General features: G+C 39.5%; 1 protein-coding gene across 1 annotated transcript in view; it reads left to right on the top strand.

Moving 5' to 3' along the window:
* The window catches only part of LOC135473339 (protocadherin-11 X-linked-like), a 94,988-nt gene that overhangs the window by 59,040 nt on the left and 23,137 nt on the right, over positions 1-12,811 (top strand). Inside the window, 1 exon segment of the mRNA XM_064753188.1 lies at positions 11,009-11,085. The gene's annotated coding sequence lies outside the window, so the exon portion shown is untranslated.

The following is a 12,811-nucleotide window of genomic DNA, read 5'->3' as shown; positions in this document are numbered from 1 at the left end:
TGTGTATATCCAGCTTAGACCTGTATCTCTTCTTGCAGGGTCGTGGATGGAAGGGAGAGGGTGGGAGGTGGGGAGATATGGGTGTATTTACAGCTTAATGGCTTGTCTCATGTCATTGCGGATAATAATGCCTATTCTGAGGCAGATTCTAATTTCCATTCGAAATTGATCGGTAGCTTTTTACGACACGTGGCTAATGAAGTGGATTCCCTTTGTCTGGCAACTTTTTGTATTTTCCATTTTTATTTTTTTATTTATTATCTTTTTGTTTTTTTTTTTTAATTACCTGCATGGCTTTAGACCATTATAAGTGGAGTGTGAAGGACTGGTGAGCCATTGATAGCACACTTGATACTGTCATGTTAATGACATGTGGTAGGGGTGGGGACCAGAGGGTTCAGTTTACCTGGGTACAACCCACTGCTCTTGCCCCTTGACTCTCTGGCCCTAATGGTGTTACGCTTTAATGTGCTGTACAGAATCAGTGTTTGTACTGGTGCTTTACCTGCCTCACAGGTGAGCTATTGTGCTCAGGTATGGCCTCCACTTAGACAGGAAGGAAACCCTGCCCTAATAGCTATTACACCATTGTGCATGGAAGGTGCCAAGGGAGGCTAAACCTGATATACGTATTGATCTCTAATAGCTAGTTCAGCACATTACTGATGATTCAAACTGGGTTTATTACATTTTAAATGTATAGCTATAGCATTAATCGGTGTGGTGTTCCAAATGGACTATCAAAAGTTTACAGAAAAGTCCTCAGAAATCTCAGCATTTTTAATCAATTATTTATTTCTTTTTTGCTTTTTTCCTGAATCCTCGGTTTAATTCTCCCTTTGTGAACCCTAATGCCATTTGAAATCCATCGCAGCATAGACCCCGTGTGCTGTCTTGCAGTTTAAATTTACTTTAATATTGTTTAATGTTATCTGGCCCTTTGCTCTTATTTATTTTTTATTTTTTTTTTATCTCAATGGGTGAAAAAAAACAATTGTCTCATGAACATCTGTGCTCAGAGAGTGTGGCTGTTACCCTCCTAACATGAAAGCTCTGGGCGTCGGGCCTAGGTGAGAAATCCTCCGCTAAAAGTGTTTTTCTGGCTTCCCTACAACTCCCCAGGCTACCTAGTGTGTCAGTATGTAGAATGATTATGTGAGAAGTTTTCAAGCCTCTAGTCGGGAAGAAGAAACCTGTTTTGGCGATGGAGATGGGTGGAAGGAAATTTGCTTGTCTCCAGTTTAAACAGCTCAGATCTGCTCACATTTCACCACACCCAGAAAACCTTGCCTCCTATAGATTTATGTTACAATGCTATTGTGGGTATTTACGGTAGACTATAAACTCAGTATTATATATTATATTATGTGGATATTGAAGGTTATACATTTTGATGATGCTGACATCCTTGTATGTGAGCCAAAGTTTTTATTTTGTCATCAGAAATGTTTCTATGGACAATTTTGTGTACATATTCAGCAGCCTCGGAGCAATATACATATATATATTCAGAATTTCAGACAAAAATCTTTAACAGACCAATATATTTATTGGTAAAATGATTACTTACATTGCCTTTCACTGTATTAAAATCAAATACATATATGTACTTTCATGTTGTAGTATTGAACATCTGTTGCAAAGAGTCATTTCTGGTAATTGGTTTGATAAGCATTATCACCTTATTTTAATATATGTATAAAAATAATGAAAAAGGTTGTGTGACGTTGAGAGTTTTGGGTCATTGGAATTGATGCAGTTTTGTGTGTGTGTGTGTGTGTGTGTGTGTGTATATATATATATATATATATTGTTTTCTGTGATTTTGGAAAGCTGATACAAATATTTACCTATTGCTTTCATCTGTCTGCATACAGGTACTTAGAATTGTCAGCGTCTTGCTTTTCTGAGGCCTATTATATTTCCATTTATGCTGCTCAGGTTAGAAGCTAGGTTTTATTTTCATTTTTCACATCTTATTCATTTATGTCTGCATTTTGAAACTTACATATTTCCATGCTCAATTATAGATGCATGATACCATAGATGGAGTGTGAAGTACATTGTAGAATTTACCGCAGTAAAGAAACACTCAGGACAGCTGGTGTTTCTTACATGTGTGTGTTTGAAGAAATCAATCTATTCGTCACATCAGAGTTTTGATGCTTTGTTGTGTATCAGGTTCAAAGAATCTCCATGTTGTGTTTTATACGACTGGATTTTAAAATGTGCATATGCAGCTTTGGTGTGGTTTACACAGCTAGTGATTTAGACCTCGCACTCTGACGTGTTCTCTGTATGCACTGTGACGGATAGTGCTAGGACACTCAAAGGTCGCTGAGAAATGCCTGCCTAGGATCATCTACCATCCTTTGTTTCTGCAATTGATTCACTGTAGGCCAACATGTGCCAGTAAATGGACGGCTTTACTCTAACCCAATTAAGTTTGCGCTAACTAAACACTGCAGTGTGGGCTTAAAGCACTGCAACTGTATAACCACTCCATTGCTGTACCACAACAGGCTAGTTCAATATCGTCGCAAAATCAATTACCTTCAAACCTCATGAAAATGATGCTTTCCTGGTATCTCTTTTTAAAAGCTGTCAGAATATTTGGATGAAGTGTGTCAGCTTTTTGTCTTGGTTTTGTATTGTCTTGGAGTTTTTTTTTTTTTGTTTTTTTTTCAAGTCCGTAGGACAAGGAGTAAATACCGCCTTCAGAATATTTTGTACATCTGTTTGAAAGAAACCTGTTAGAACTCCCCATGTTTTCATTTCTGTACATGGTAAACCCAAGATGAGACAAGATGAGAATTATTGTGTCAGAACTTACACATGTGAAAATTGATTATTCTGCTCCTTAATCTGAAGATCTAAGGTCATTTCTTAATGTGCATTTTAAAAAAGTACTGGAGAACATGTCCTAACTTATTGTCTGGATTGATGTAGTAGGAAGGGATTGATTTGGATATCAATTTCTTTTGTTTTGCTGACACCGTATGGAATCGTTGCGTGATATTGACGGATTGTCCACAAATATCAAAGAGATTGCGTAAAATATTGCCTGCGTATAGCGCATCTGAGATCAGTGCCTATACGTGAATGTGGAACTAAGTTTGTCTGGTTGCGATGATTCTTCATCAAGATGACATTTGTTAGTTGCGGACGAGATGGTTTGTAATGGACATCATTATCTTTTATCTCTGCTGTCAGCTGGTCTGGTATATGTGATGTAAGCCTTCACAGATCATATATATCGTCCCCCCCCCACCCCCTTCTCATTGCATAGTCCCTAACTCTCCATCCCTCACAGGGTTTTGATCACAGCATACATGACTTTCTACTTAGGCGGTGTGATCATGCGAACATTGATGCCAGTCATCAAACACTTTGCCTCATGTTATGTTTCGAAACTTGTGTCGCTAAATGATAATGCCAAATTAATGGTGAGACTATTTGTTTTCCCTTGCGGCACAAGTCACAATCTGTTTGTCCAAGGTCATTATTAAACCTCTGAACAACTTCCATGTCAGTGAGCCTGTGTAGGAAAACTGTTGTGATGAGGAAGCAAAACGGTTACAGACTTGACTGATTTGAGTGTGTTAGCATTGCTGTTATCCTTGAGGCTATGTGTCCCATGGGCGGGAAAACCTAGGCTTGGCATCAGACCAATAATGGTACCAGCCGGTCACTGTCGGGTGTGAAACTCTGGCCAGTTAGTTCGTAAATCAACCTTTTCAGAAGGGATGATGAAGTCCTGGACTTGCTATGGCTTCGGATCAGATCTTCGAGGATTACAGACGTCTTTCAGATGAAGTACATCTCTTAAGCACTCTTTAATTACTTCCGTGATTCACTCTGCGTCTTCGGCTTGCAGTGATCAGGGTAGTTCAGGGATCTCTTAATCCACTCAGGTGTGTCATTCACATTTGCATTATAGGGAGGTGTGTACAGGTGAGCAGGCTGCCTCGGGTTACCGTGTGTGTCAACTGTGCCTGCCAGCGTGTTGTAATCGGCAGACAATGAAAGCACTCTCATCCACCGCGTCTCACACACTCTTCGGTCATAGCCCGGGTCTGTGGCAGTGATCTCAGGATGATTACGCTATAATGCCGTATAATAATGATTGGATTTGATAGGGAAATGAACTCGACACACTTGTGGCCCTCGAGGCTGTGCGTCCCAGGCAAACTTGGGCAGCATGCGTAGCTTGAGCGATTGTGCATATGTGCATGGCTGATGCAGAGTGCACATACCCATATGTGCATGGCTGATGCAGAGTGCACATACCCATATGTGCATGGCTGATGCAGCAGGCACATGTCCAACACAGCTTCAGTCGTTGGCAAGCTTGTTTTGATAGTTAATTTCAGTTGAAATTCAAAGCGACACTTTAGGGGGCAGTGGTAAGAGGAGAGATTGATGAGGGAGCTGTAGATGTTTTGCGGCTGAACTAACTGGCTGACCACACCGCATCTTGGTGACCATCCGGAATCACTTCATCATGCTCACCTGGGCCTTGTTTTACGAGGGAGTCACAAATTGCGACTGGCGTACTTTCCATGGCAACATATAGTGAAGAGAAACGTCGCTTTGTTAAACGGGCCCCTGTGTTGGCGTGTTGAAGCTACAGACGGGTGCAGTCTGACAGATGCATGACCTGGCCCTACGACAGGTGAGGTCATATATCAGAGAAGACGCGGATGCAGGCGATTAACACACCTGCCGTGATGGATGAGGGGAACACTGCATCCGCGTATACACCTTACCCAACATAACTCACCCTTGTCATGGCCTCATTGATGTGACAGTGCATAATTGTCAGGAAGTGGTGATAATGTATTAACACATCCTTTGAAACATTATTTGCCTGGAAATTTATGTTCATTATCGTCCATTAGTTTCTGTTCGGTGTTTTTAAGCATCTGTGGTGGGTTAATTGTCTTTCTGTAATCAATTTAAGGAGAAATTATAAATTTTCATTACCTTAGTGTCCTAACCATGTTTTGCGTAGAAAAGCTCTTTTAATTGATTTTTTTTATAGCCATAGAATTCAGAGAAGTGCCAACATCATTTACTTGCACCAAATATCATCAAGAAATGACAATTTGCCAGTTTCACTCTAATTATATTTTGTTCGTCAGGGTTTCTCGTTTGGACTTGAATTGAAAACCTTGATTTTCGGTTTATAATGTTTAAAACAAATCCTGTTTTCTTGTGCATTGGAACTCGTTTGTGTCTTTAATTGGGGATTAACTGTATGACAGGTATTGTACGCAATGTTAAGCAAATCAGCTGTGTATTGAACTTGACATTGTTAGAGAAACAAGTGTTTTCTCTAGGTGTAGTTGTAGTGTTTTGTCTAGGGATTGTAGTTGCAGTGATTGAGCATTAGCTGTGTTTGATACCGCATTGCTGCAGCAAACAGGCCAAATTAGATTATCAAACTTTGGGGAAGGCTTGTGTTTGCGTGAAGCACTGAAGTAACGCTGGGCTCAAAGACAATAGCCTTCTGTTTTTCTGGTGGGAAAATCATTAGACAGAATTTCCTGTCTAAGGCTGCGTACACCTGGGAAGAATCTGCCCAAAGCCGCGGTCGCGCTCGGCAGGTATGTCGATGTTGACCAGCAGACACGGCCTTTAAGCCAGGCTATGTATCAAGGCTTTAGAGGAAATAGTTAACAGTTTGCTCCACTCAGCCTCTAGTCAACTGACAACATGAAGCCAAACAATGGCCCTGTTATAAGGGCAGAAGCTTAACTTCTGTGGCATGATGCTCTTGAGCAGCCGCTGGCTACACATGAGTTCTGCAGGAGAAGCCGAAGCTGTACAGCGGACTTGTTCTTCTCGTGTTTTTTACACAAAGCAACTTATTTCCAGTGGTGTATCTGTGTATTATACACACTCACATGATGCAACTTGTGAGATTGTTCAAGGATTTTGGATCAAGAATATGGTTAAAGCTTTAATAATTGTGTGCTGTACTATACACACTTAAGAGCAGAATGTACTCTTCACTTCCTTTTTATCGTTCTTTTTATTTTTTTTTTTTGTCTTTTTTGCCCTTTTTTTTGTGAACATCTGTGTCTTGTACTTAGCCAAATGGCTTTTTGGGTTATGGTCCATAGAGCTAACAAATATCTTTAAATGCGTTTTCCAGAAAATTGATATTAATTTTAGATGAGATTGTTTTGGGGATGAAAAAAAATACACACGCGACGTCAGAGTGTGCGATTCCCATGGCTGCTTGTGTATTGTGTTTACTGAAAGGATTAAAGGCTTAGTACTTTTTCCCCCACACCGTGACCGTAAATAATTCACACCTATCATAGTGTTCAGCATCAAAGAACGCGCAAAGTCTGACACTGGTGGATATTATCTCATCTATTTGGCTGTGACTGCATGGGTTTTGAGGAGGACATGGGAGATGGTTTCATGCTGAGTTTTGATGGGAAACCGGGAAATAAATATTGATTTCCCATGGGCCATTACATTCTTCTATCTCACCAATCAGCTTTTTCACTCTCACCGCTGGAAATATATAAATGAATTGCTGATTCTCAGGTAAGAGATTTGTTTATCAGTGGAGTTAGGTGTATTACTTGATGAGGCCATATTGTTGATGCATTTTTTTTTTTTTTACGTGAATTTTTTTTTTGTCACCTACGGAATTGATGATGATGCATCCATGGGAATTGGCTGTGCATTTCAAATCCAGGTAGGATGGACCGACACCCTGTAATCAAGTAGATCTTCCATTTGAGTCATGAAGTTTTGTATTTGTCTCTAGATCTGTCATAATTTGAGAAATTAGCTCCATAAAAATGATCTTGAACTCAGAGCTTGGAGGCTGTATGTTGACGGGACATTTTCACGCATCACCTATGCTACGATGAATGAGATTTAATTGTCCCGAGGCTTCTGTAATCTGTTTCATCTATCTGTCCCTCGATCTCTCTCCGTTACGTAATGTCTGGCTGTCTCCCATTTGTCCTGACTCTCTGCACAGCTTCTCTGTACCCTCATGGACAGAAACGTTTCAACTGAAAATACATTTGGCCCTGAAGGACAGTTTATCTGTAAAACTGGCTGTCATTATAATATTATAGGCGAGTAGTTGTTAAACATGATGACTTAGTGAGTGTGAACTTTGCATGTGAATCATATGGAAGTCAATATTTTATCTGAGTCTTTAATACATTGACTGCTCAAGGTAAAAGTATTACTTTTACTTAGTATTTTTTGGTTTGAACATCTTGAATTTTTCAAATAATGGCATTATACAAGTGTTGAACACCTAGGCTGCTAAATCTATTAATGTTACTGGTCCATGAGTGCCTCCTGTCCGCTAAGAATGATAAAGTTACTTGATTTGAGTATCCTTCTACACATTCGCTGTTAAAAATAATAGTGTTACTGCTTGTCTAGTGTTGAACGTCTTTGCTGCTGGAAATACTCTAGCAGCACTCTAGGCTTGAACATGAAAATGAACTTGAAGATGAACACGAACACTGGAGCTCTATATAATAGTGCTGCTTGCTCAGTAACACAGAATATCTCAACTGTTTAGACTAATGGTGGCTCAAGCACTATTGTGTTTAACGTCTGTAGTGCTGAGAATGAACGTGTCGCAAATACTTTTGTATTGAGCACATATAAAAGTGCTAAAGAATGCTTTGGTGCTGGTGTGTTAACATATCTCACATCTTGATTGCCAGGGTAATATCTCTGTATAATGAGATGCTAATATGCTGTTAAGCATTGGGTCATCATAACATTAGAGGTGTGTAATTACCGTGTAATGTAACTGAATAGATTTTATGACATTTTAAAACTTGCCTTTGATGTTACATTATACACATGTTCATTATGCTGTAATGAACTGGGGTTAGCTATACAGCAGCTATAACTTAAAACCTTTTATGATAGTCCTACATTTATCACGTACGTGCAGCGATGACAGAGTGTATATATATACTGCTGGCAGTAGACTGTTTTAGTGGACATATACAAAACAGAATATAGGATGCTTTGTGATCTAATGCAGTAGTACATATGTTTTTTTTTCTTTTTTTCTTTTTTTTTTTTGCCCTTACTAGCCATTCATGACAGTCACTATATGGTGTCCATTTCATGGAAGTGAGAGTATTGTAGGTTCTACCCGTACCTTAGGTCTTCTGTCAGCTGGGTCTGACATCCCCATTGGGGAATTGAACAGTGGACGGACCATAAATATTCCTGTCGGTCTTTTGTTCCACGAGAAGAAGTGTGATGGGAGGCGAAACGTCCAGCACTGACCATCTCGACCAGGCAATTAGTCACGAATGTGTCACATTCTCCGTCCTGCCGTGTGCTAATTCTCTTTATTGCATTAAACGTGTCGTTGATGTTGTCTTTGATTTATTAATACCAGTAATGATGTGAAGTCACTCCTTTCCCTGAGTGACTTTGAAGGCAAGGATGATGTATTTTACTCTCACGGCATTGAATTATTCATTTCTGACTGATCTGACTTGCTTTGGAATGTAAAGTGAAGTCAACGTGCATCGACTTGCATTTTTAATAAATCCAGTGATCTGGTCCGAGCAAACGGTATATTAAGTTGAATTTGCCCGTAACGCCCCAAATAGATATGATGACTATCGCATGTCTCTCTCAATGGCCCTTTAAGACAATCTCTGTTCCGCATATAGCCGCATGATGCCCAAAATACCACCACCCAATACAGCATGAAGCACTGATCGATCAATAAGCCCTGTGAAGAGACCGTACCCAGCAGTGGCAACACGTTGTCAGTACACACTGTTTGAATTTCCAATTTGTTCGTTTTGATATTAGGTGCGCATGTGAGGATTCTTAAACATGTCTGTCAGTTCGTCATGTCAGGTTCAGTTTTACACGCAGATTACGTTTAGGTACTCATCTCTTTTGCAGATTTAAGTAACATTCGATGTGCCCTTAGGCTGTTTCTTGATAATTTCTGGATTCTTTTTCTTTTCTTTTTTTTTCCTTATATAAGAGGGTGGTTGAGCATGAATAAATACAAAAGTTCTAGGTTTATACAGGATGGCTGTAAAAATAGACTCAATTCAAAACTCAAAATACACAATTCATCACTGCCTTTAGAGTTCTTAATACATTTTACTTGAAAGGACTTGACATAATCTTAACAAGCGATTAAATGATAGATTTCGAAAATGTTACAGTTTGTTTACACTCTGCGATGTTGCTAGGGTTAATAAAATTAACTCTTGGATAATAAATACATGTATGTTTTGTTTGTTGGATAAATTTGATGAATTGTACTTATTTGCCTCCCACCTCCAAATTGCTGGCATCTAATCCACAGCTAGTTAAGTTATGAGTCAGTAGGGTAATGAGAGAAGACTATTATTTCTGTTCATCCAGGGGGGATTAAATCTCATTTCATATCGAAGGGGGCTAACCAGGGAGGTGCCCTTTTAGGAAGTCCTGTCGACAGGCTGATCCAATTACCCCCTGCCCACAGACAATTAAAGCTGGGTGCTGGCAGCCAAGCTAGTTAGTCTAGGTGTAGGGGGCCCTTCGTGATCAGCTGATCCGACCCTTCGTTCTCTATCGTGCGTCTATTGTACTTCCTATCTTAAAGAACTGCTTCCTACGATTAGCCAGCGAAATTCCCTCAGACACGCGTTTTTTTTTTGACAGCCACGTGTCAGGCCTTGTCTTCGGGAAACCTGTATTATATGTAAGTGAAATTGTGGTCTTCCAAACCTGGCAGAATAGGCCTCAATTTCATAGTTAGTAATAAACGGAGAAGTTGTCAGAATGATGGATGGTGGGCTGGTGTGGATGACACTACTGGGTTAGATCTTGAGGAACGCTGGAAGAAAAGGGTCTTTCCATGTGCACTCAGCCATTGCCTACTGTCTTCTCGTACATGTAATCTGCATTAATGGCTGACAAACTCGCCAGATATAATACAGCTGGGTGAGGAGATTGGCGCTGGCTGTGTCAAGTTGGATCAGATCATGTGCTTTTGTACTTAACCTTCCAATTGTACGTGTTCATGTTCAAGCTTTCTTTAAGCGTCGCTGATGGACTTTTGCGATTGTCAGGCTCTGTATCATAACAAGGCACATTCGTGCTCTAGCCCATGGATCGAATGGCATGGTGAGATGTATTGACTGTCACATTCGATATCACGGCGAGATGTAAGATAAGATAGGTGGCACTCATATCCGATATCACTGCAAGATGTATGATTTGACATTTTCTAAATGATGATGAGTGATTTCTAATATGACTACAATGTTTAGAGCAAAAAAAAAACCAAAAAAAAAAATATTCAAAAGGAAACCAAAAGCTGATTTTGGAGTGTTGGAAATGACGACATTGTGGATGAAACATTTACAGTTCTGATCGCCAGAAAATGCACGTCGTACCTCCATTGAGTTTTAGTGTGACGACCAGATGACCATGAATTTCTTGTATTACATTACGCTTTCTGTTAGGCCATTTGCTCTGAAATGCCTTTGTATTTGATAAAAAAGAACCATAAATTTAAATTACGTCAAATTTAAGAGACTAATTTTCAAGGATCGGAAGAGCTGAATCAGCATTTTGCAGTCCAGACTGGTGTTACTTTTTTCTCGGTTTTTGAGCTTTTCACACACAAAACAAAAATGTGGATTCCAAAATGATTTAGAAATTAACACCAGCAAAATTTCTATCTGATGAAAGAGAGGCAAACTGTTTTGAAAGTACTTACGGAGAGTTTTGTGTGAGTCTTGCATTCACAAGCTTGTATGTTTGCTCATCTTGATTTCATCATTGCAAATTACATCGAATTGGATGTCTGTGCCCCGTATCGATGATTAGAAGTGTTGCAGTTGATGTATAGCATGATGATATGATGTGAAATTGGGATTCTTTGAGCAGTGTCGCATCCTTATTTATATATTTCTCATAATTTATTTAAAGAAATACGTCAAACTATTTTGAGTATATTTTTTATTTTACGTTTCAGTGTATGTATCAGTTGAATGGTCAACACTTCCTCGCTGGCTCTGGACTCCCGGGAATGAGATTATCAACCATGAATTGGTAAGCCTGATCACCTACTTCATTTACTTGACTCGTCTAGATAGAATTCACTCTGATTGTATGATAATAATTTCCTTTTGTCTCCCTATCTATATATGGCCTGACCCAGTTTGATTACCATAAGAGAATAGACTGTGCCTGTATCTCTTTATCTCTAATCAATTTTTTTATTAATTTCTCTCCTCCTTGCATAATGAGGAATGTTATTTTTTGGGCAGTGGAGTGGGAGAGGGTGGCTGGAGGGTGCGTGAACATGAAGTTGAGTCTTAGTAATCGGCCCATCTGGAATGTAATTGAGACATAGATATTGAATATTTGTATGCAAATGAGACTGACAGCACGGTTGACATGCTGGTGGTGTGTTCACGGTATGTTAACAGGCAATGAAATCTCAGGCTTATCAGTCTGAATTAACCCCTTAGCATAAAACGAAAAACATTCTCTGCACTCCCTGTGAATTACAAAACTGCGAAGGACACAGCATGGTTGGCATTTGACTTTTCATTAATATTGATATCTGGTCACCATAGCATGGATTTTCTGATGGAAATTATAAACATCTATGAATATATATGTAATGCAGTTGTCTATATAGCGAGTGGTGGGAGACAGATGGACAAGCCGTGCCCATACAGGCCTACTTTTTTATGCAGAGGAAATTGATTTACTCATTATATTCACACCAGTTTGTAACCACATAACAGAGATTCCGTATGACGAATGATGGTGACTGGAGTTATGAGAAGTAAGCAGCTGGTAGCTATTCTCAGTACAATGCTCAGACAAATTTATACTATTTAAGACAATCGCACTGGAAAGTATCCTCCCTGGGACGGATCCATCATCTCAGATTCAGGTAATATTTCCTCAGACTAAGGTGAGAGCTAGCTTAAAGCATTAGCTGTTTGACACGTATTTCTTGGGCAGACAGGTTTTAGTCAATAAGTATTATTCGACTTCTGCCGAAATCTCGTGACAACCATGAGATTTAGCAAGTATGATATGTTGCGGGAAGGTATATACATGTAGCTGTCTGTCTATTTCCTCTGCATTTCTTGGTTTTACACTTGTGTTTTCACCAGTTATGAACTGATATCAGAAGATAAATTATCGGTCTTCATGGTGGTTTTGTCGACTATATCAACAAAGTTCCCGATGAAGTATTATGTTGGATTGCGTTGGTAGATAAAGGTCAAAACACATCAGAATCGAAAGGTAGAACTGTTGACCCTGCAAATCTAGTGTCAAGTCACAGGCCTTTTTGCATTCTGTTAACCCTGCTCGCAAAGTTGTCTGGCTGCTTTCAAGAGAGGCACAGTTAATCAGGATGTCACAATTTTCAACATTTTGTCTTCGTTTGCACAAAAAAGCAGCAATTTACACAGAATCCTGCCCATAGACTACTGTTTTCAAAACAACACGACCATTACGTATACAGCGTATAAACTTACGAAACTGTAATGTTTGGAATGTTAGACACTTTTCAACAGCGTATGCAGTGTCGTGGAATGTTTCTTTTCTTGGTTTATAAAAAATTATCATCGTTTATCATCTTAAAAGCTAATGGCCCATTTGCACAAGTTCAACATCAGTACATCCTATGCTTTATTACGCTGTAGTCATGAGTTCAGCCAAGCTTGGTTAGTTGTCATCTACATCCTACTGATGTTGTGTGTGTAAGATATGTGTAATCAGACTCCAACTTGCTGGTTTATAGGATTAAGCC

This window comes from Liolophura sinensis, chromosome 8, assembly GCF_032854445.1.
Source record: "Liolophura sinensis isolate JHLJ2023 chromosome 8, CUHK_Ljap_v2, whole genome shotgun sequence".
Classification (NCBI taxonomy): Eukaryota; Metazoa; Mollusca; class Polyplacophora; order Chitonida; family Chitonidae; genus Liolophura; species Liolophura sinensis.
The sequence above is the reverse complement of the archived record's forward strand: the minus strand, read 5'-3'. Positions and strand labels throughout refer to the sequence as shown.